The following is a 21,704-nucleotide window of genomic DNA, read 5'->3' on the forward strand; positions in this document are numbered from 1 at the left end:
TGAATGTGCGTTGCTGTTGTTGTTATTGTTGTTTTTTGTTTGATGTGTGTTGTTGTTGTTTTCTGTTGGTGTTGTGTTGTTATTTGTTGGTGGTGTAGTTCTTTGTTCATTCTTAGTTCTTTTCTTGTCCTTGTTTGTTTGGATTTCATCTTCGGATTTTTGATCTGAATCTGAAGATGATCCTTTCGCCATTTTTCTTTTATTTTTATTTTTGTTTGGAACATCAGAAGTGTCCATTGAAATGACTGATTCGTTTTCAGATTCCGTTGTTGAGCTGTCGGTTGTCGACTCTGTCATGGAAGTATCGATTGTAGTGTCAATTGGGGGAGTGCTTTCGCGGCTAGAAGAGGCCGAAGCGGCCGAGGCGCAGTTACATTTGCAGTTGCAGCTGGGTGTTGGCTTTTGCAAGTTGGAGAGTCTGTCTTGCAGAACACTTGCAAAAGTTGGTCCATTATTTTGACCGTTGTGTTTTTCTTTCGCCTCTTTGTAGGAGATACCATAATCGATTCTGATTTTTGTGATGTTGTTCTCGGTTTGCCATACGGGGCATTTCCTATTCGAAGAGGAATGGTCCCCTTGGCAATTCAAGCAAAATGCTGAAGCGTTGCAGGTTTTAATTCCATCCTTTTGTTCTGGATGTTCCTGTCCACAATTTCGGCAAAGCGGGTTCTCGCGTTTGCATCGTTTGCTAGTATGTCCAAATTTGTAACACTTAAAGCATTGCATTGGGTTGGGGTAGAAATTTCTAGTCCCAGCCCGAATAAATCCAAAATTAATGAAATCGGGAACAACAGTTCCACGAATCGTCAAAATAAGAGTGGCAGTTGGTACAACAATATTGTTCTCCTTTCTGGTGATGCGCTTGACATCGATCACACCTTGATCGGAAAGCTCTGTCACCAGTTCGGATTCTTTGATGTCCATGACATCACGACAGGTAACAACACATTTGCGTTGGTTAAGGGTTGGGTGGTAAATCACTTCAATAGGGGTTTCTTCAATTAATTTGTTGATTAAGAGGAGCTTACCAATGATATCTTCGTCCTTGGCCGTAAGGATATATTGCGTCCTCTTCTTGTCGTCTCGTTGCGGTCGCGCTGTGTAGTACTTCTTTCCTACAGCGTTGGCGATCGTCTTACTCACGACGAACGGGTTAGCCGGAATCACGTTCTCTCCTGTGGCACGTAGTAACAGGATCTGTAGGTTGCCGTTCAGTGGATCGGCCCATCTTGGAGCAGTACGTTGGGTAGGTTTACCCTCGTACAAATTTGTAGCCCGGCCTCCCGGAGGCCCGGAGCTACTGGAAGCCATGCTGTTGTCAGGCTATCCCCTAGGTATAGCCGACAAGTGGGTTAATCTTCAGATGAAAACACTGAGAAATTTTGTTAGGTCTTTACACTTGGGGATATGTGTCCAGAAATTCGCACTTTTTTAGCAAGAGCACAAAACCACCAATTATCGCGAATAAACTTCCAAAATTATTTTAAAACTGTTTTTCCTACTGTCACTTCACTGTCCGTATGCGCGTGTTATTTCTTTTTTTTTTTAATTATAACTAGAGATCACTACAATCACTACAAAATAATTGGCAACACTCCCCGGAAAAAGGGGGCGTGGCGTCAGTGACGCCGTAAAAAGCGCGCGCTTTTCCGGTTTGCCGGTAAGCGCCCGCTCTCCACGGTCGAAACGAGCTATTGCCTTTTCCCGCTCTCCTTCTGCTGCCACTTAAAGATAATTAAAAATAACTCCTTCGGAATCGCCAGGGGGAGACGTCCTAGTCCGCTGTCCAAAACGCCAAACTGCCGAGCTGAAAAAAACGTGACCTTCTCGGTCGGAGGTTAAAATCAGTATGATATATTTGTTTGTTTGTTTCTTTGTTTTTAAGAGGCTTTAAACTTTGCAGTTCATTCGCCTCTAAGTATATTTGTTTGCCATCGCTGCCTTTTAACGCTCATTCGTTCGTCTCGTTGGACTAGCCCCTTTGGCTGAGTCTGTTGATTTGTCTCTATCCTGTGAGCGTGTACCGCTAAAGTACAAAACGGGCGGACCCGCTGAAAAATACATCATTCTTTTTCAAACCGTAAATCAGTGTGGTTGTATGACATCGTTTCACATCGCATCGCATCACATCAACAAAGCAACACAAGCAGCAACGTGGACGTGTGGACGCGGCAAAGGAGGACAAGTTAAGTGAAAGGCTAAGTCCCACTCGAACCATGCAGGTTCGCAGTTCCCTGATGGTCGTATTCACTAATTGCTCCGCAAGGGTAACTAGGCCGAACGGATTGGTGCCGAAGCACCAGTATACCTAACAGCGGTTATAGAGTTTCGGCCGCCGGAGTGCTCGAATTGGCTTGCAAAGCTGTTCACGACAATAAGAACATACCACATTCGGTTCGGTGGCAACAACTAGTTTCAGCGAGTGGCAAACGCAATCGCAAAACGGCAGCAGGTAGAAGAAGGAAAAAAATTGTTTATACAGACTGCTTTGGTGGCAAAACCAGCCACCGTAAAACACGGCGCTTTTCAGGGCCATTAAACCATTCAAAGAAGAGTTATTAAAAGTTATTCACAATATCAAAATTTTAAATTGATCATTCAGTTTTCACAAACCCATGCATGGTTTCCGAATTGAAAGTGGCTTCAAATTACAACACATTGTATGCATGATGGCATTAACGAATTTCTCGGTAGCAAGAACTGCTTTCTTTGGTTGATAACTGATGTTGAAAATTGACTGACGTTACATCTGCATTATATAGAAACATAACTAAGGAGCAACATGATGAGCTATGTATTTCCTGCTGCTCTGTTCTTATTTTAAAGGACTTTAATCCGAAGGTCATCCGTCCCTGTATTTACTGTTGGTTTTTCAGAATGCTTATAGCTTTTCTATTTCTCGACCGATCGTAGAGTTCGTCTCCAAAACCTCAGTTCTTTTTCATTTTTATTTACTTTGTTTGCGGATACTACAAATCTCACAATTCATTCGTCTCCGAAACCACAGTTTAAGGTACGGTAATGTACTCAATAGTGAAATATATGATAGTGAATGAGCTGATGACCACCTATGCATTCCCTATCACAGCCATCATTTTGATTGTACGATATGTGCATACGCCAAAAGATGCCCGGCGTTGAACAAAGCCTTCAGAAAAAAATCAAGAATCAACTATAAGACAGTGAGGAAAAAATGAGAAAGTTTGTAAAAAAAACACAAAAACACAACACCAAAGGTTCTTTTCAGAACTCCCAACATGTTCATAAAGAGTATACAGTAAACTAATCCATATTTCAGATAGATAGGTAGGTATTCACGTAGGAGAAGAAAATAAAACAATATATTTAAAATATATATTTAGAAGAAGCTGTCCCCTTTGTATAGTCCTACGTCACTCCGGTTATGTCCCCGACCCGTCCCGTCTTTTTTATACTTGGATTTCTCCCACCCGTCTTTCTTATACTTGGATTTCTCTGAGCAAACAATGACAGTCAACAATCCATAAAATTTGGTTAAGATCGGTTCATAAATAGAGGAGTATCAACTGTCTCAAGAAGTCGCTGTCACTTCATGCAAAGTATACGATCCATTCCAGCGTGACGTTGTAATATTTTAACTTAACACAAACATTTTTTCGGCGTTTTTATGTATGCATTGTTGTGAGAAAACAACACCTGACTTTTTACTTTTTCGGACCGTTGAACATTAATGTTTGAAACGGAACTGAAACCGTTTCAAAACATACAAATGAACTTTCTTCTATTTTTTTGTCAACAAAGGATGAACGTAGATTCCACAATATAGAATTGATTCTTGTTTCGACTTCCGGTTTGCTGGAAATAGTATTGAATGACAAAAATATGGAAACCCGATACGATTTGGGTGTTTCGTTGCAGGTGTCTCACCAGCGAAAGTAGGATATCGTATTTCGATGTCATTTTAAAATAGAGGATGGTGACTTCCGGTTCGTTAAAATGGGATCCGAAAATGGCATGAAATTCCACAATACGATCGTGAATGGTAGCGTTGGCATATATTTAATACAATTTATTGATTGTGTGACGTGACAACACATCGTGGAGACTGCCTATTTTTACAATGTTCTTGTGAGTTTTTTGAAAAACAGAATATACAGAAATCACCGTTCATCTTTTGTTGTAGAAATCACCGTTCATCTTTTGTTGACAAATGATAGAACAAAGCTTATTTGTGAGTTTTGAAACGGAACTGAAAATACAACAATAATGTTCAAAAGTCGGGAACCGCAAAAAGACAAGTCACGTCACAAAGGTATGGGGCTGGCGAAAAGCGAATTGAACTGTAAAATATTCTCCAACTGAAGATTCTTGTAGGAAATTTTCACTATTTTAATTTTATATCGTTTACTATTTGAAAATCGTGTGATTTATACACGAAAACGAGAAAAACACTGTTTTTAGTGTCACGTCACGCTGGAATGGGTCATCTGCACGCGAACCCAAATAAATTAATGACTTATTATAACTTATTGAATAACTTGGTATTCCGCAAATAATTTTTTGGTGTACAACCTTAACACCTGCTTCGCCATAGCGTCAGGTAAATGCATTGATGCAATGTCAAAGGCACCAACGAAGCCTTTATGATGACAGAAAACAAACAATGTTAACTGCTTGGAAAAAGGCTGAATATTTGCCTCAGCAGAGATTCATTACTAATACTCTAGCGTAAAGAATTCCCTCCCGCTATCTCCCCTCCTTGTTTATATTTATCATTACAAATGGGGTTTCAGCGTAGGGAAGATGCACTATTTTTACGAACGGGTTATGACGCACGCACGCACACAAATATCCATATATTGATGGCTTGAAGCAACTAAATATACACACACTTATCTCTATTTTAGAGCCCCCGCAAACTGCAGACTGATTTGTCGACCGATAGTTTGGTCGGCTTCCTAATCAGTAATCAGGAAGTCTGTAGAATGCGGGGGCTCTTACGGTCTTCTCAACTCATGAGTAGGATTATTAGGTGGAGCAGATGGCAGAATTTGCGAGCGTAGTGTGCGTGATAGCACGCGCTACCATAGCTACTTTTCACATTGTGGCGTCTATATTTATGTTTGCATTCAATTGCCTTCCATGTGCCTGAATATGCGTATAATGTGACAGTGAGCAGTTGATATTTGAGAAATGATGTCGGAAAAGATGAATAAAAGTGATATTTTTGTGTGTCATTTTCATTCTCCCACCTTCATAGAAACATATGGTGATGTATTAAAGGCTCCCAGTACCGGTTTATGTGGAAAAATTGAGGTTTACAATCAAGCAACATTTAATTGATAATTCTGCTATTTCCGAGGACTAAGAATACGACTGTTTTCTGGACGTTTTTGCTCCTTAAATGATGGAAGGAAGTCACAATACAATTATCATCTATTAAAAAACAATCAATTACAAGATTTCTTGAACATTTAGGCTCATGACCTCATAAAATTGTGAGTTATTTAAATATTGTTTCGTTTCTTCCATTCCATATTGAATTCAAATAATAACGACACAATATTTTGTTTACCAATACAAATATACTCTGCCTACTGCTCCACTTCATATGTACCTCTTTGCTTCTCAACAGAAGCCCTTTCTGTTAATATTGCCAGTCTATATTAGCTTAGCTGTCATCCATTGTGGGGAGAGTTTTCCTACCGTCATGCGAAACCAAATCACTGACAAAATTACAAAACATTTATTTTCTTGGTGAGCTGACGATAGCCTAGCTTGATGCTTCTCCACACATTTGTGTAGCTCAAAACATTAATGCAATGGCGTCAGTTTGATACAATGATTGCAATGCCAGAGACATCAGCGAGTGAGTCATTTGGTCGCGTTCACAGCTCAGTCCGAAACAAAGACATAGTCTCTAGCCTTCAAAAATGCCCTTAGGAAACTCTACTCTTTATTCATATTACTCCTCCACCCCCATTGCCTTGAGAAAACCATTCGATCCCTCGCCGTCCAGCTCGCCCAGCAACGGTGTTGTCCAGTCTGTGTCGTCACGAAGAATGAAGTTTGCTTTTCCATTCTTTATTTTTGAGAGGCTTTAAACTTTGCGGTTCATTCGCCTCTGAAAAGAAGATGCAAACGACACGCGACGTTCCCAAGCGGTCACCCATCTAAGTACTGATCGCGCCCGATGTTGCTTAACTTCGGTGATCGGATAAGAACCGGTGTTTTCAACATGATATGATCGTTGACAAAGTTTGCCTCAGCAAGATCCACTGTTTATCTTCTTCTTCTTCAATGGCACTTACGTTCCTAGAGGAACTTCGCCGTCTCAACGTAGTATTACTTGCGTCATTTTTATTAGTACTTAGTTGAGATTTTTATGCCAAATAGCACGCCTTGAATGCATTCTGAGTGGCAAGCTCTAGAATACGCGTGATCACAGTGCAAGTCGGAGGAAATTTCTTTGACGAAAAATTCCCCCGACCAGAACGGGAATCGAACCCGAACACCCGGCATGTTAGTTATGACGCTAACCACTCGGTCACGGGAGCACGTCATCCACTGTTTATACTCTAGGCAAATATTCCCCTTCGTTCTTCTTCTTTTCCTTTTTTTTTTTCCCCAAAATATATTTTTTATTAAGGCACATGTGGCGTTAGCCTGACGGGGCCGGGAGTCCAATATTTTGACATATTTTGTCTTACAACTATGTTAGTAATATGTAACCGATTACTCGCGGTTGGCTCGAGGTTAGTATTACAAGTGTTCTCATAATTGGTATGTTGCAGTCTTCGATGCTCTATACGTGTGCCCGACACGGGCTACTTCCTATTGGGATGCAGCTGACCATTAATCAGCAACGCTCCCTAGTCTGTACCCCATATCTAGCGTGGTGCGTCTTTCTCGACTCGAGGAATCCAGGATAGAATGGTCACTAGCCGGCGCAATCATCAGTTCGTGTAGAGTTGTCATGAGCGGTACAACCTTTGGCTCTTGTTGAATGATCAGTGGACTGCACAACTTTTGGCCCGTGCATCTGTAAAGAGTGTGTGTATGTATTGCTGCGACTAAGTAAAAGTTTATCGATCGCTAGGAGGGATATGAAACGGGGACACAACGAAGGAAACATCATTAAACATCGGCGTTTCTGAGGAACAGGTATAGATGAAGCAGAAGATCAGGATCCCGGCTACCTAAGATATCCCGGACGGGGATATCCGATTGTCTGCCTTTTGCTCTCAGTGCTCTAGAGAGCTGAGAGCGAGCAGCATGGAACCGGATACACGACCAGACAACATGCTCGATGTCGTGGTAGCCATCGCCACAATCACAAAGATTGTTTGCAGCGAGCCCAATGCGATAGAGATGCGCGTTTAGGTTGTAGTGATTGGACATGAGCCGAGGTATCACGCGAATGAAATCACGACCTACATTCAATCCCTTAAACCAAGCACTCGTCGAAACCTTAGGGATAATCGTGTGTAACCAACGACCGAACTCATCTTCACTCCACATGCGCTGCCAACTAACGAGTGTGTCCTGACGAGGAATGTGAAAAAATTCATTATAGGCAATTTGCCTTTCAAAAAGTGTGCCTTCTGAAGCGCCCACCTTAGCTAGCGAGTCCGCTTTCTCATTCCCCGGAATCGAGCAATGAGAGGGAACCCATGCTAAGGTAATCTTAAATAATTTTTCGACCAAAACACTCAATAGATGTCTTATTCTTGTTAGGAAATAAGATGAGCGTTTATCAACTTTCATTGAGCGGATTGCCTCTATTGAGCTGAGACTGTCTGAAAAAATAAAATAATGGTCGATGGGCAGTGTTTCAATGATCCCTAGAGCATAGTATATCGCACCCATTTCTGCGACATACACGGAACAAGGATCTTTGAGTTTGAAAGAGGCACTGGAATTTTCATTGAAGATGCCGAAGCCAGTGGACCCGTTTATGTATGAACCGTCAGTAAAGAACATTTTATCAGATCCAACTTTCCCATATTTTTCCGAAAATATCGACGGAATAACATTGGAGCGTAGGTGATCTGGTATTCCATGGATTTTTTGTCGCATGGACAGATCAAAAATGACAGAGGAATTGCAAAAGTATGGGAAGCAAACTTGGTTGGAGATGCCTGGTGAAGGGTGCACGTCGTGGGTAAGGTACTCATGGTATAAAGACATAAAACTTGACTGAGGAGTCAGTTGGAGTAGATTTTCGAAGTTATCAATCACCAATGGATTCATGATCTTGCAACGGATGAGAAATCTGTAGGATAATTCTGTGAACCGAAAAGTAAGCGGGGGTACTCCTGCCAAAACTTCGAGACTCATCGTATGTGTCGAACGCAAACACCCCATGGCTATACGCAAGCAACGATATTGTATTCTCTCCAGCTTGAGAATATGAATCCTGGCAGCTGATCGGAAGCAAAAACTGCCATATTCTAACACTGACAATATCGTTGTTTTGTACAACTGAATGAGGTCTCCTGGATGGGCACCCCACCATGTTCCGGTAATTGTTTGGAGAAAATTGATTCTTTGCTGGCATTTTCAAATACGCAATGTGTCTCCCCCAGGTACACTTAGAATCAAAATATACACCCAGGTATTTGAAAAACATAGAGTGTTGGATCGTTTTGCCGGATAGGTGAAGCTGGAATTGGGAGGGTTCGTGCTTCCTAGAAAAAACGACCATTTCAGTTTTCTCCGTAGAGAATTCGATACCCAGCTTGAGGGCCCACGTGAACAGATTGTTCATGGTATCTTGCAACGACTTTTGCAGAGCGACGGGATTAGTACCCGTGATGGAAATAACTCCATCGTCTGCAAGTTGTCTCAGCGTGCTGTCTCTAGTTAGACAATCATCCATATCATTGACGTAAAAACTGTACAAGAGGGGGCTTAGGCAGGAGCCTTGCGGTAGGCCCATAAAACTGTAACGAGAAGATTTTGAGTTGCCATGAGAGAAATTCATGTGCTTTTCTGACAGTAAATTGTACAGGAAATTATTCAGAATTGGTGAAAGTCCACGATTATGAAGCTTCTCTGAGAGAATTTCCATGGAAACTGAATCAAATGCCCCTTTGATATCGAGAAAAACGGAAGCCATTTGTTCTTTGCGAGCAAATGCGATTTGGATTTCAGAAGATAGCAGCGCGAGACAATCATTCGTCCCTTTACCTCGGCGGAAGCCAAACTGCGTATTTGACAGCAAATTGTTCGTTTCGACCCACTTGTCTAAACGAAGTAGAATAATTTTCTCTAACAATTTGCGAATACAGGATAACATTGCAATCGGCCTATACGAGTTGTGATCGCAAGCCGGCTTGTTGGGTTTTCGTATGGCTATCACTCTCACTTGTCTCCAGTCATGCGGGACAATATTCAGCTCCAGAAACTTGTTGAACAAGTTCAGCAAACGCTGTTTTGTCAAGTCGGGAAGATTCTTCAACAAGTTGAATTTAATCTTGTCAGACCCCGGAGCTGAATTGTTACATGAGAGGAGGGCAATTGAGAATTCTACCATCGAAAAATTCTCATAATCGCATTGGAGCGGAATATCGCGTACGACGCTTTGTGCAGGAACAGAATCGGGACAAACCTTCCTTGCAAATTTGAAAATCCAACGGTCAGAGTATTCCTCGCTTTCATTGGTATGGTTCCAGCCACGCATTCTCCTAGCCGTATTCCAAAGAGTACTCATAGCGGTCTCCCTTGACAAACCATTGACGAATTTCCGCCAATATCCACGCTTTTTTGCTTTAATCAGACCTTTTAGTTTGGCTTCTAGAGCTTGGTACTTTCGAAACCATTCCACTAATCCAGTTTTCCTGAATTTTTTGAAAGCGGATGATTTTTCAAGGTAGACCTTTGAACATTCCTTGTCCCACCAAAGTGATGGAGGACGACGTCGGAAAGTGGTAGCCGGTACACGTTTCTTTTGAGCTTGAAGTGCGCTATCGTAAATCAAACTTGATATAAAATTATACTCTTCAAGGGGAGGAAGTTCATGCATCGAAATGATTGCTTCAGATATTAATTCTGCAAATTTTCTCCGTCTATTTCGACGTTGCAACAGGGTACGTATACACGATACTCAATCGCAAAGAGGTCGCAGCGCGTTATTTTGTTCGCTTGGGTCCTGCTTGAGACGACAACTCGTAGTTTGTCTGGCCCCATCCGTGTAATTTCGGTAACGTCAGAAAAATGTTGAGTTAGTTCCTTCGAGATGCGAATGACATTGAGAGGTTTGGATTTTCGTCTAAAGTACACAATGAATGGGCCTTTGGAGCCTTCAGGGTATTCTTTAGGACGAAAATCCTGTTTCTCGTCGATTTCCTCATCTTCGGAACTATCAACTTCGTAAACAGAATTTTCTACCTCAATTTCTGCTTCATCCTCCTGCTCTTCAGGAGGAGGTTCGGTATCAGAAATATTCAATTGCGTCAACGGGGGGTCCTTTCCGCCCTCAGCCATATTAAAAAAAATCGGCCAACTGTTCGATATGAACAGAAAATAATAATTATCAAAATGAATAAGTAAAAAAAAAATATTATAAGGTTATGCTGCGGATAATATTTATATTAATTTATTTTATTTATATAAAATTCTAAAATGAAAAAAAAGTTCCAATAAAATTTCAGCGGTAATGTAACCAAGAAAAAATAGACACCCCTAATGCCAACGTTTGCCGATTTGGTAAACACACAGATGAACAATGGTGTAAATCGAGCACAGATGGTAGAAGGAATGATAGGAGGACAAAAGAAAAATAAACTTATACTTGCCGCTGCTGTGTGGCGTGTGTGATGAATCTGTATGAATTGTATCCTCTGCGTCTCGGTCGCGCACCACTTTGAGCTTCGCTCTACTCGCAAGCGCAACCGATGAAAAAAAACACAGTCTGATTCGATGTGGAAAAAAACACCTTTGTTGGATCGTTTCGAAAACCTATCCGATCTACTTGCGAGTTATCGAACGAATTTTCCTTTGTTCACGGAGATTTTACGTCTTACGATTTGCTCTTCGTTGCTCGTCGATAAGTTGCTCGTTATTGACAGCTCTGTTCGGGAAAGCACACAAATGGACAGAACAAATGTATGAGGAAATGGGAATGCTTCCAATTTTCATCAATTTAAACCGTAGACAGACTATGGGATTGTAATGTATATCACATCAAACAAATCGTATAGAATTTCGGACTCGTTTGGTATGTAAATCGCCAGAATCCGTTCACGGCAAAAATGGTTATTAACGTAAATTTTATTTCATAAAAACGTGATTTGGCACCCTTAATGAAAGAAGTAGTTCTACGTCAAAAAGAAAACAAAAATAATTAGAGTTGTTACTAAATTCCGTAGATTCCGTATTTCTATGAAAACAAACCAATCCATGAATTTACGGATATTTCCCTAGATCTGGCAACTCAGATACTGATGAAAATTTCGAATGTAAAACGCCAAACCTAATCATCTTATGTTCAGCAAATGCAAACGCTAATACAACAATGCAAATTGACCTGGAGGCGGATACTCAGTTCCACATCGAAGAAGCGGGAAAGAATCGAACGATGTTCCATTTTCTCCAATATTTCATTGCTCATTATTGTCACCTTTTATTGGTTTCCTTCAACGCGAAGCGAAACTGTGTTTGAAATCGTGTTCCTCTGGGAATTACAACTCTCCTTCTCGTCACCTTCACCGTCATCATCTTTCCGGAAATGAGATCCATTTTACTGCAAACTGCATCCGCATAAATTCGCACACGGACGGGTGGTGGGAGCGGACGGACTGAACTGTCACAGTAGGTTCCCACTCGCTGGGCGGCGACGGGGGAACCGTTGAAGAAACGAACGACGGAAGAAGGAAAGCGAACCAATCTCTTCTAGATGAATTAACTGACTCGCAAACTTACGCCCTCGACACACAACTGCAGGAAATGATTACTCGGGAAATAGTTTCTACGCGATTTCCGGTCGAGAGTAATTTTTCGCTGGAGCTTGCAGAAATTTACATTGAATTTTAATTAACTTTTTCGCTTTTCCCCTCATCGACTAATGGCTCGAGTACTCTGATACAATCGCCCCGGTCCAGTTCGCTTCGCAAAAAAAAGAGTCCCGTTCAATGCCACAGGGAGGGACCAGCGCGATTGAGATGCTGGAAAATGCAGCTTGCGTTTCTAATTGTTGCAATTTTCAACCCCTCGCGGGTATTCGATGTCGATGCTCAGTTATAGTATCATAAAATTTGCCAGTATTGGGATTCATTTTACTAATTAGTATTTTATGACTGAATGTCACTGTTATTGTTTTTCGATCGATAGAGAACAAAAAAAAAAACTTCGGTCAGGAATATCTCGACCAAATCAGAGCTGCACACAGCAAATGACAGGTTATAATAATTTAATGTGCTCTATCGTCATCCACACCTTTTTCCCCCTGTATATCCACTGTGAAACGAGTTCCGCACACGAAACACATTTGTGCTGAGCTGAACATTTTCTCGCCCCAACCCCCAATCGATGGTGCTAAAATCCAATAAACTGGTTACCAAGTTGAACGTTTAATCTGCGATCTCGCTCTCTCTCTCTCTCTCTCTGGGGAATGGCAACGAGCGGTGATTGGGTGGGAAGGGGCGAAAAACTCGTTTTGGCGCGAAGAAATATGAGAACACCGTCCCGTCCTGAATCGCAGGGACCAGGTTGTATCGATTATCGGACGCAATTTGTCGAAAGCTCATTAGCTGACGACAATTTAACGTGCGGCCTGTTGTTGTTCGTTGGTATTTGGTGCGAGCAGCTGACACAAACCATCACCATCCCCCCTCTCTCCATCATCAATGGAGATTCTATCGACAGCTATTGGAGCACGAATAGATAATTTCGTGAAAAGATATAATTTGAAATGTCGTAAATCAGAAGCAGAAGCACTTGGGGATAATAATTTGACGATTTATGGTGTCGTAATATCCAGTTTATATTTTCAACGCGTTATTAATCGTTCGATTTAAGAAGCGTCAGCTCAAGCTGCCATTGGATAAAATATCGGGCGCTCGATGGCTTAGCGAATTAATTAACTTTAGCGTCCCTTAAATGAAGATTAATTCAGCATCGGAATAAAATAACATGAATACAGTTTCCTCTAGTTGGCGGATCAATGTTCGATCAGACTCTTCTTGCATCGGTCCGTACAACTTTTTCGATTAACGATTGCAGAACACAATAATTTACCGAATGACAAAACCACAGGAAAAAGTACAAACTACCGAATGGGGAGTAGAGAAATTTATTTCTACCTTCCGGTATTGATAGAGAGTAAACGAGGTTTCGTGCTGCTGCTGGTGGGAACGCAAACTTTGGCAATACATGAATATATGCTATATTGTGCCCCAATGTTATGTTGTTATATTGTTCGTTCATGTTTCAGAAGTAATTTATTCGATGCAAACTCGGTACATCAAATTATACTTATTCAACAATGCAATCAGCAATCAATGCAAAATTGTTCGATGAACGTTATCTCAAACTAGAGAAAATGATTGATTAGATTAATTGCCCCTGCGAAGCATAAGATGTAACACAAATGTATACGCTCAGATTGTCTGTTTCATCTGCTACCAATTACTATTATCATAAATGACAAATTGCGTTATTCACTGTTAAATTAACAATGGAAGATAAATGACAAATGGTGTATGGGAGGGCCTGGCCGGGTAAGGGAGTAAAAAGTGCCCCCATACCAAATCACCAGCTGTTTGGCAAATATTGTATAGGATATTAAATAATAAATTTTGGCGGTTTATTTGAACCCCTATGTGGTTTAACATAGGATCTATAGTAGAAAACGTACTTTTTCGTTTATTTCACGCCATTCTCGATAGCTTTGAGACAAAAATATGAAAAAAAAATACTGAAAGTACATTTTACCAAGGTTGATAGTTTTTACTTGATTTAGCTGGTTCTTTCGACGCAGCTTGGGTCGTCTGTTGAGGGATCTCGGGGAAAACTTCAAACACTAACTCACTCGCGGAACACAGAACAAAATGGGGGACACAATGGTGGAAAAGCACAATTACAATGATTTTTGTGGATGGCGGAAAACAAGATTTACACTACAAAATCTAACAAAAAAAACGAAGAAAATCGCAGTTTGGATGGCCACACAATTAACACTTAATAAATGAATCTCTTTCTCTGTACATGTATTTTTTGACGTAGGACTACGTCTTTCATTTGTATACTGGGGTGTAAGTTCAAAATTTCGAAAACGAAAGCGTTACGCCAGAGAACGAGATTTTGAGCGTTAATAGCTCCTAAACAACTGAACGAAATGGTATGATAAACACTTCATTAGAAAGATAAGATATCTACGTGTTATATACTTGTTACTTTTTGATCCAGAAACTTGTTTCGACAGCCTTAAAGGTGGTTTCAAAACAGGCTATTGAAATCACACCAATCGGTATAAAAGCGAGTGTCGCTCGGAAATCCACTCAGTTACGATTGCGCAACGATTGAGGTACGATCGCTGGAATGGATGGATGTTTCCCTAACACAGACTTCAAAACCATGGAGCTTGTGGAAATCGGCATACCAAATTAGATGCAAGCAGCGGGAACTTTCGTAATCGTTTGCGTTTTTGCAAACTGGAATGTTTCCCTAACACAGATTTTTTACCATGAAACCTGGGGAAATCGACATTGCAAAATAGATGCAAGCTGCGGGTAGTTTTTCACTCGCTTGCGTTTCTGGAAATCGGAATGTTTCCCTAACACAGACTTCTAAACCATGGAGCCAGGGATATTGGCATAGCAAATTAGATGCAATTAGTGGGTGCTTTTGTACTCGTTTGTGTTTCTGCGAATTGGAATGTTTCCCTAACACAGACTTCAAAAACATGGAGCCTGGGGAAATTGGCATTGCAAAATAGATGCAAACTACGAGTACTTTTATGCTCGCTGGCATTTTTGCAAACTGGAATGTTTTTCCCAATACAGATGCCGAAACCAAGAAGTTCGGAAAATCGGCATTGCAGATACATTCAAGTCGGCAATACTTTTATACCCTCAAACATTTTTACAATCCGAAATTCATTTTGCTATCACGGTCTACAAAAGCGGGTACAAATGCAACGCTTTGGCAAAATTATTCAAGACTGCATTGGAAGACTTCATATCACCAGCTCACTGAATTTCTACGCATACCGTTTGATGATTAGTAACTATTTGCTGCGATAACTACTTGCTGCGATAACTACTACCATAATGCATGAATTGATTTAATTGAGATTCCGAGGTGGGATTATTACTAATTAAAGAAATACAATTGATTACTAAGCCAACGGCAGTCCTACGTCAACCTTGCGGTTATATCATAGGTAAAACCCATCCATATTTTTTATTATAAATTTTTGGTTTTATGGCTCGAGCTCACCGATTACGTTGCGGCCGATCGCTGCATTGGTCGACTTCCGGGACGATGGCTGGAAACGGGCGATGTCAGGAACAGGACGGCTGGACAGGACGACAATCATACGACGGGAACAAACTTCTCACGTGGCACGGCCGTATTTAATGTGGGCCGGCGTCACTGGTTAGCCAGAGGGTCGAGATGGCTAAATTGCGCGCACTCACTGTCTCGCGAACACCCACGGTTGAATTTCTCTGTGAACTAGCCTTTTTACGTGGCTAGTTCACACACGGAGGACGTAAACCCTTTTTAATTTAGGGATAACTTTTAGTTAAGTTTCGCAGTAATAGCAACTGCGTCCGTCCGTGACCAGATCTTCGCGAAGACTCCCCGATTTTTCGACTCTGCCATCATTCCTTCAATATTTTTCTCTCTTGTTCCAATGCTTCAATTTAGGGTCATTCAACTTTTTTGGTAAATTTCCATTAAGGGCCATTTCCAATCCGCCCAAGCCATCCCACTTTCGCTGCGACGACAGAGAACATGATGATTACTCCGACAAACACACACAACTTAAATATATTGGTTTCGGTTGGTATGACGACTATCATCTAAACATTTAAGGTAGCATGCTATTCCTGGACAACTAAACCTAACACTTGCTTTCCGCGAAAATAAATAAACGAATAAAAAAATAAATAAGAAGTCTTTGAACAAACAAAACAAGCAATTGTAAATAAACTATGAATTGAATAAATAAGTAATAAATAAATAAATAAATAACTGAGTAAATAAATATATTTCTTTCCTACTACTAAATAAATAAATAAAACAAGACTAAACTACAAAAGAAATAACTCCTTGTGATACACCAACCTGGGGATCTGCGTTTAACTGTTTATTTGGTTTATTGCAAAAATTGGACTCATACGTCATCTTTTCAACGACAGTTGATCACAGATTCCCAACACTACGTTTTTTTATTGTCATATGAGAAATAACATTAAGTCAAACACAAGAGGTGATCATGAACTGTAAATTTCTCAAATGACAAGACAGCACAAACTAATATTTTACAAAATGTATTTACAATATTGCTAAGGTCCAAACAGACGGTTGACCTTCCCACCAAATTTTGCATTGTAACCCAACGTTTGGTTACAAGGTGTATCGATAAATATCTTCAAACTATTTTTTCATCAAAAAATCTAATAATAAAAAAATTAAATAAGCAGTACAAAATTTTTTAATATTTTTTCTTGCATTTCGAAATTTAGAAAAAAAATATAACTTTGAGACCCACTTCTGCTATAATTTTATTTGAATGCGTTCATATGTGTCTTTTTTCAACATTTGGCGTAATTTTTCCTGAATTTTTGAGAGCATTGCGAGACACAAAAATAATTTTCTTCATCGTCTGCATTATTATTTGTATTTTCTTGAATCGATTATTTTATTGTATTCGTGGTTTTCAATAGTTACATTAAAATAAAAAAAATAAAACATTTCGGATTTTTTTAAGTGCTCTTCTCATTAATCCGAATGGTCTTTCCACAAGGACTTTATTTTTTTCTCACAGAGCTCTATCGTACTGCTGACTTCTATGAATTTGGTAAACCATCTAAATCCAATGTAAAGATAATCTCATATATTTTAAGATACGAGAAAAAAATGTACAGCGCAATGCGCTAAATATACCGACTAAATTTTGACATATGAAAAACAAAATTTTAAAAAATATTAGAGCAGTAATGGATCTATAAATTCAAAATAAATTAAAAATGCTCAAAGGCCAAAACAAAATTTTTTTTTCGCGCAGTCCTCTTAAAAATTCATGAAAAAATTACGCTACATGTGGAAAAAACAACACATACGAACGCATTTCAATAAAAATTAGAGTAAAATTGGGTCTTACAGTAATATTTGACATATTCCATGCGAGCAAAAATGTACTCACAGCTTGCATGTGTCTGCTATGACGATTTCCCTAGATGTTTTGATTTCAGTTCAATCCGACGGTTGAAAAGAAATGTGATTCGAAGATAAAAGCATAATGCAGAGGAATGGTACCAGCTTTTAAACAAATTTGTGTGATTTCAATAGCCTGTATTCAAAGCAATTTTAAGCTATTGAAACAAGTTTTCGGGTCAATAATTATTGAGCATACAACTCTTGGACATTTTATTTTTCGTATAAAATGATTTCGTTGAGGCTGAGCAAAATTATCAACGCTCAAAAAAGGAATGTATTCCCTCTCGGAAAAACTCAGCATAAATGATACCCCCTTCCCACTAATTGGAAACGACGATAACTGATATCTATCAATATTGAATAATACACAATGTGTCATGCAAGTAATAATATCAATATGGGTATCGAATGAAAGGACTTGACCAGTAGAACACAATTATTTATGGAAAATGTAAATCAAAGATGACGACCGCTACAAAATGGCGGATTATAATTTTTTTCAGAACTCCATAAATATGTATATCAAATGAAAGGGATTGACTAGTAGAATACAGTTATTTATGAAAATGCAAATCCAAAATAGCCACCACCACAAAATGGCGCCGTATATATATATTTTTTTTTTTTCAAAACCTCATCAATATGGGTATCAAAAGAAAGTTCTCGACTAGTATAACATAGCAGATAATGAAAAATTCAATTCCAAGATGGCCGCAGTCCCCAAAAAACTAATTACTTTTTAAATGGTTTCATTCAGCTTGATCTGTTTCTATGTACGTTTGAATGATGATCTTGAGAAATTAAATTTGGCCGTCGTTAAAAAACGGCTGAATGATTTGACTAGGAGAACACGGAACATAATAAACAATAAAATTCAAAAAGGTCGCCGCCACTTAATGGTCGACTATCTATTTTTTGCAATCCCTCAATATCGGTATCAAGTTAAATGATTTGACTAATAGAATACAGTACATCATAAAAGTATTCCGAAGAAATTTAGGTAAGGAATAAACGTTGGATTTTCATTATCCACAGTTAATTGTTTCATCAAATATCCCACGATTTTATTTTAGTCTCATCATTGCCCTAAATTAATGAAGCAACGGATGTGATAACTACTAACTGCTACTCATCTTATTATTTTCTAGCTTTTAGTACATTAAACCGTTTAACTTAGAAAGTTTTTTTTAATTATTTAATTTTCTAGTTTTTAGTAAATTATCTGTATCATTAGTATACTTCTCTACATTAAAACCATTCAAAAAATTATTATTTTTTAATTATTGTTTCTTACCTAGCTTTCTTCGGAATATTTTGATGATGTTCTGTATTCTATTAGTCAAATCATTTCATTTGATACCAATATTGAGGGGATTGCAAAAAATACATAGTCGACCATTTAGTGGCGGCGACCTTTTTTGAATTTATGTTGTTTATTATATTTCGTGTTCTCCAAGTCAAATCATTCAACCATTTTATAACGACGCCAAGTCAAATCATTTAACCATTTTTTTCGTTTTTCAATATCAGGAAATACGCAGTTTTATAATGACAGTAGGATTCAATGTATGTTCCAAATTTCAGATCAATCATTCAACAGAAACGGGGTCAATTTTCTATTGATGTGGGACAACCCTACAAAACACTCAAACATACATACAAACAGGGCAAGCTGAATGGAAACATTAAAAAGTAATTGTTTGTTTGCGAACTGCGGTCATCTTGGATTTGGATTTTTCATGATCTACTGTATTCTACCAGTTACTACCATTCTACCAGTTATTTAATACCCATATCTACTAGCCAAGCCCTTTCATTTGATACTCATATTGATGGGGTTCTGAGAAAATATGTAATCTGCCATTTTGTAGTGGCCGACATCTTGGATTTGCATTTTTCATAAATAACTGCATTCTACTAGTCAAGTGCTTTCATTTGATATCCATATTAGCTATTCAATATGGAATTATTATACAAATTATTCAAAATTTCCGAAAATCAAAAATAAAATACTTCGGATAATCGAGTTTAAAATTACGGATACAGCGCGTACTCGATTATATACAGTTCTCGATTTCTTTTCACTGCATATAATCGAATCCTGTATATAATCGAGTCTAAAAAAAAATTTTTTTTTTGTTTTATATATATGCTACGTAGGACAATTCTATTGCTTCCATTCGAAAGATAAGAAAATTTTATACAGGATACAGTTATGAAACTTACATATTAGTGGATTTAACTAACATTTTAGAAGTGAAAAACTTCAAAGTTTGTGGTTTTTAAGGTGTTTTTCTTAATTTTATTTAAAAAATACATTAAAAAAACATGAATATTTTTATCAACCAAATTGAAGCTCTCTAACTGCTCTACAATTTGTTCTTTGACACCCAACTTCAATCTTTCCTGATTTCGCTGTAATATCGTTCCAGGCAATTCCTGGTGAATCTTCAACTAAAATCTACCAAAATCACGATTTTTACTCTACCGTACTCGCAATAGCCAATAAACTTTCACTTTAACGTTGATCCATTTAATTTTCTTTTGAAATAAGTCATATTTGAAATATAAAAAAAAATATTTCGAACTGTATATAATCGAGTCTGTATATAATCGAGTCCGACCCGTAATCGAATCCCGGATAATCGAGTCCGACCTGTATATAACCTAACATGTATGGATGATTCAAATACTTGATCGAATGACAGTACTCACTTTTTTTTGCACAAAATGAATATACGAAGCGAGGAACAAAGCCTGTTGACTGCATATCCGAGCTGTACCAAACATCGCACACCACTTTCGATATATGCATACAAGTTTGAGCCATATATGTCGTTCCTTTCCAGCTATAGCGAATAATCGCTGCATCTGCAAGTGCAGAGCGATAAATGATACATGAAAAATTACGTCATCATTCGGTCACCATTTGTGGAGAGCGGCGGATGGGAGAAGAGCTAAAACGAGAGAGTTTTTGTTTGTCACCGGAGCGTTGTTCACAGGTCAGGATCTGCTGCATTAGTTGAATATGAATCATTAGACATGTAGTGAGATGGAGGCAAAGATGAATATAAACTATCTTGCTCGTGTATCATGGAGTGTGAACCGAAGCAGAGTTGTCTCGTTCTTTTTTGTGTCACGATTTGTAGCACGTAAAGGCAAACAGTGGGGAAAATGATTTCTGTAAGATCATATTTAAACAAAAGAAAGCGAATTATTCAGTGAAACGGTCAATCGGTAAACATTGTGTATACAAACGATTTTAAAACTGCTGCTTTCATCAATATGGTTTTCTTTTAATATCATCGATACTTCGGCTTTCGCTAAATGCTCCGTTCAGTCCGGCTACAGAAAAGAAATGAGATTGGAAGAAAAGACCACAATGCTGGCCCAATACTGCTTGTTTGCAACTTCGCTCAGGTAGAAGCGATCCGCATAATTAATCATGAATAACGCGTGAAGAGTATGGAATCCGTCCTGATTTAGCGGTACATCCTGATGTATCATATTCTCATGTTCTAGCATTAGTTCTGATTTTCATTTGATTCAGGCCTGCAAAAGAAGCTTTTGCATTGCTTCATAACAGCTTCAAATGCATGGATTGTACTCCGGAAATATTGCGCATGATGTTCGATGACTAGGATACCACCAACCGGAAACGAATCTCCTGTACTTGTACAAAAACTGAAGCAATAATCTACGGAGCATTTTCACCGCATGAATAGTCCGAGAAATATCTGTATATATAAAAATGGAGTGATGTCTGTCTGTCTGATTCTTATAGACTCGGAAACTACTGAACATGAAACTTGAAAATTGGTATGTAGGGGTTTTGGGCCCGGGGAAGGTTTTCGTGATAGTTTGAGACCCCTCCCCCCTTTCTAAGGGGGGCTACCATTCAAATGAAACACAAATTTCTGCATTACTCGGAAATTAATCAAGCAAACGAAACCAAAGTTGGCATGTGAAAGTTTTAGAGTGCAATAAACGTTTCTATGATGGTTAGACACTCCTCCCCCCCCACTCAAAGGGGGGTCTGCCATACAAATGAAACACAAACTTTTGCATTACTCGGAAGTCAATCAAGCAAACGAAACCAAATTTGGCATGTGGAGTTATTAGAATGCAATAAATGATTCTATAGTGGTCAGACACTCGGGAATTAATCAAGCAAACGAAACCAAATTTGACATTTGACATTTGACAAGGCTTTAGGATGAATAGACACTCCTCCCCTCTCTCTAAGGGGAGGCTGCCATACAAATGAAACACAAATTTCTGCATAACTCGAGAAATAATCAAGCAAATTAAGCCAAATTTGGGATGTAAGGATTTTT

The 21,704-nt window shown here is 39.0% G+C and overlaps 1 non-coding gene across 1 annotated transcript; it reads right to left on the reverse strand.

The window, feature by feature from the left end:
• Positions 1-6,115: 6,115 nt before the first annotated feature.
• On the reverse strand, positions 6,116-6,234 carry LOC129772017 (5S ribosomal RNA). The gene has a single exon (XR_008742534.1). It is a non-coding gene; the product is annotated as a 5S ribosomal RNA (ribosomal RNA).
• Between the last annotated feature and the right edge of the window lie 15,470 nt (positions 6,235-21,704).

The sequence above is a fragment of the Toxorhynchites rutilus genome, chromosome 2, assembly GCF_029784135.1.
Source record: "Toxorhynchites rutilus septentrionalis strain SRP chromosome 2, ASM2978413v1, whole genome shotgun sequence".
Taxonomy (NCBI): domain Eukaryota; kingdom Metazoa; phylum Arthropoda; class Insecta; order Diptera; family Culicidae; genus Toxorhynchites; species Toxorhynchites rutilus.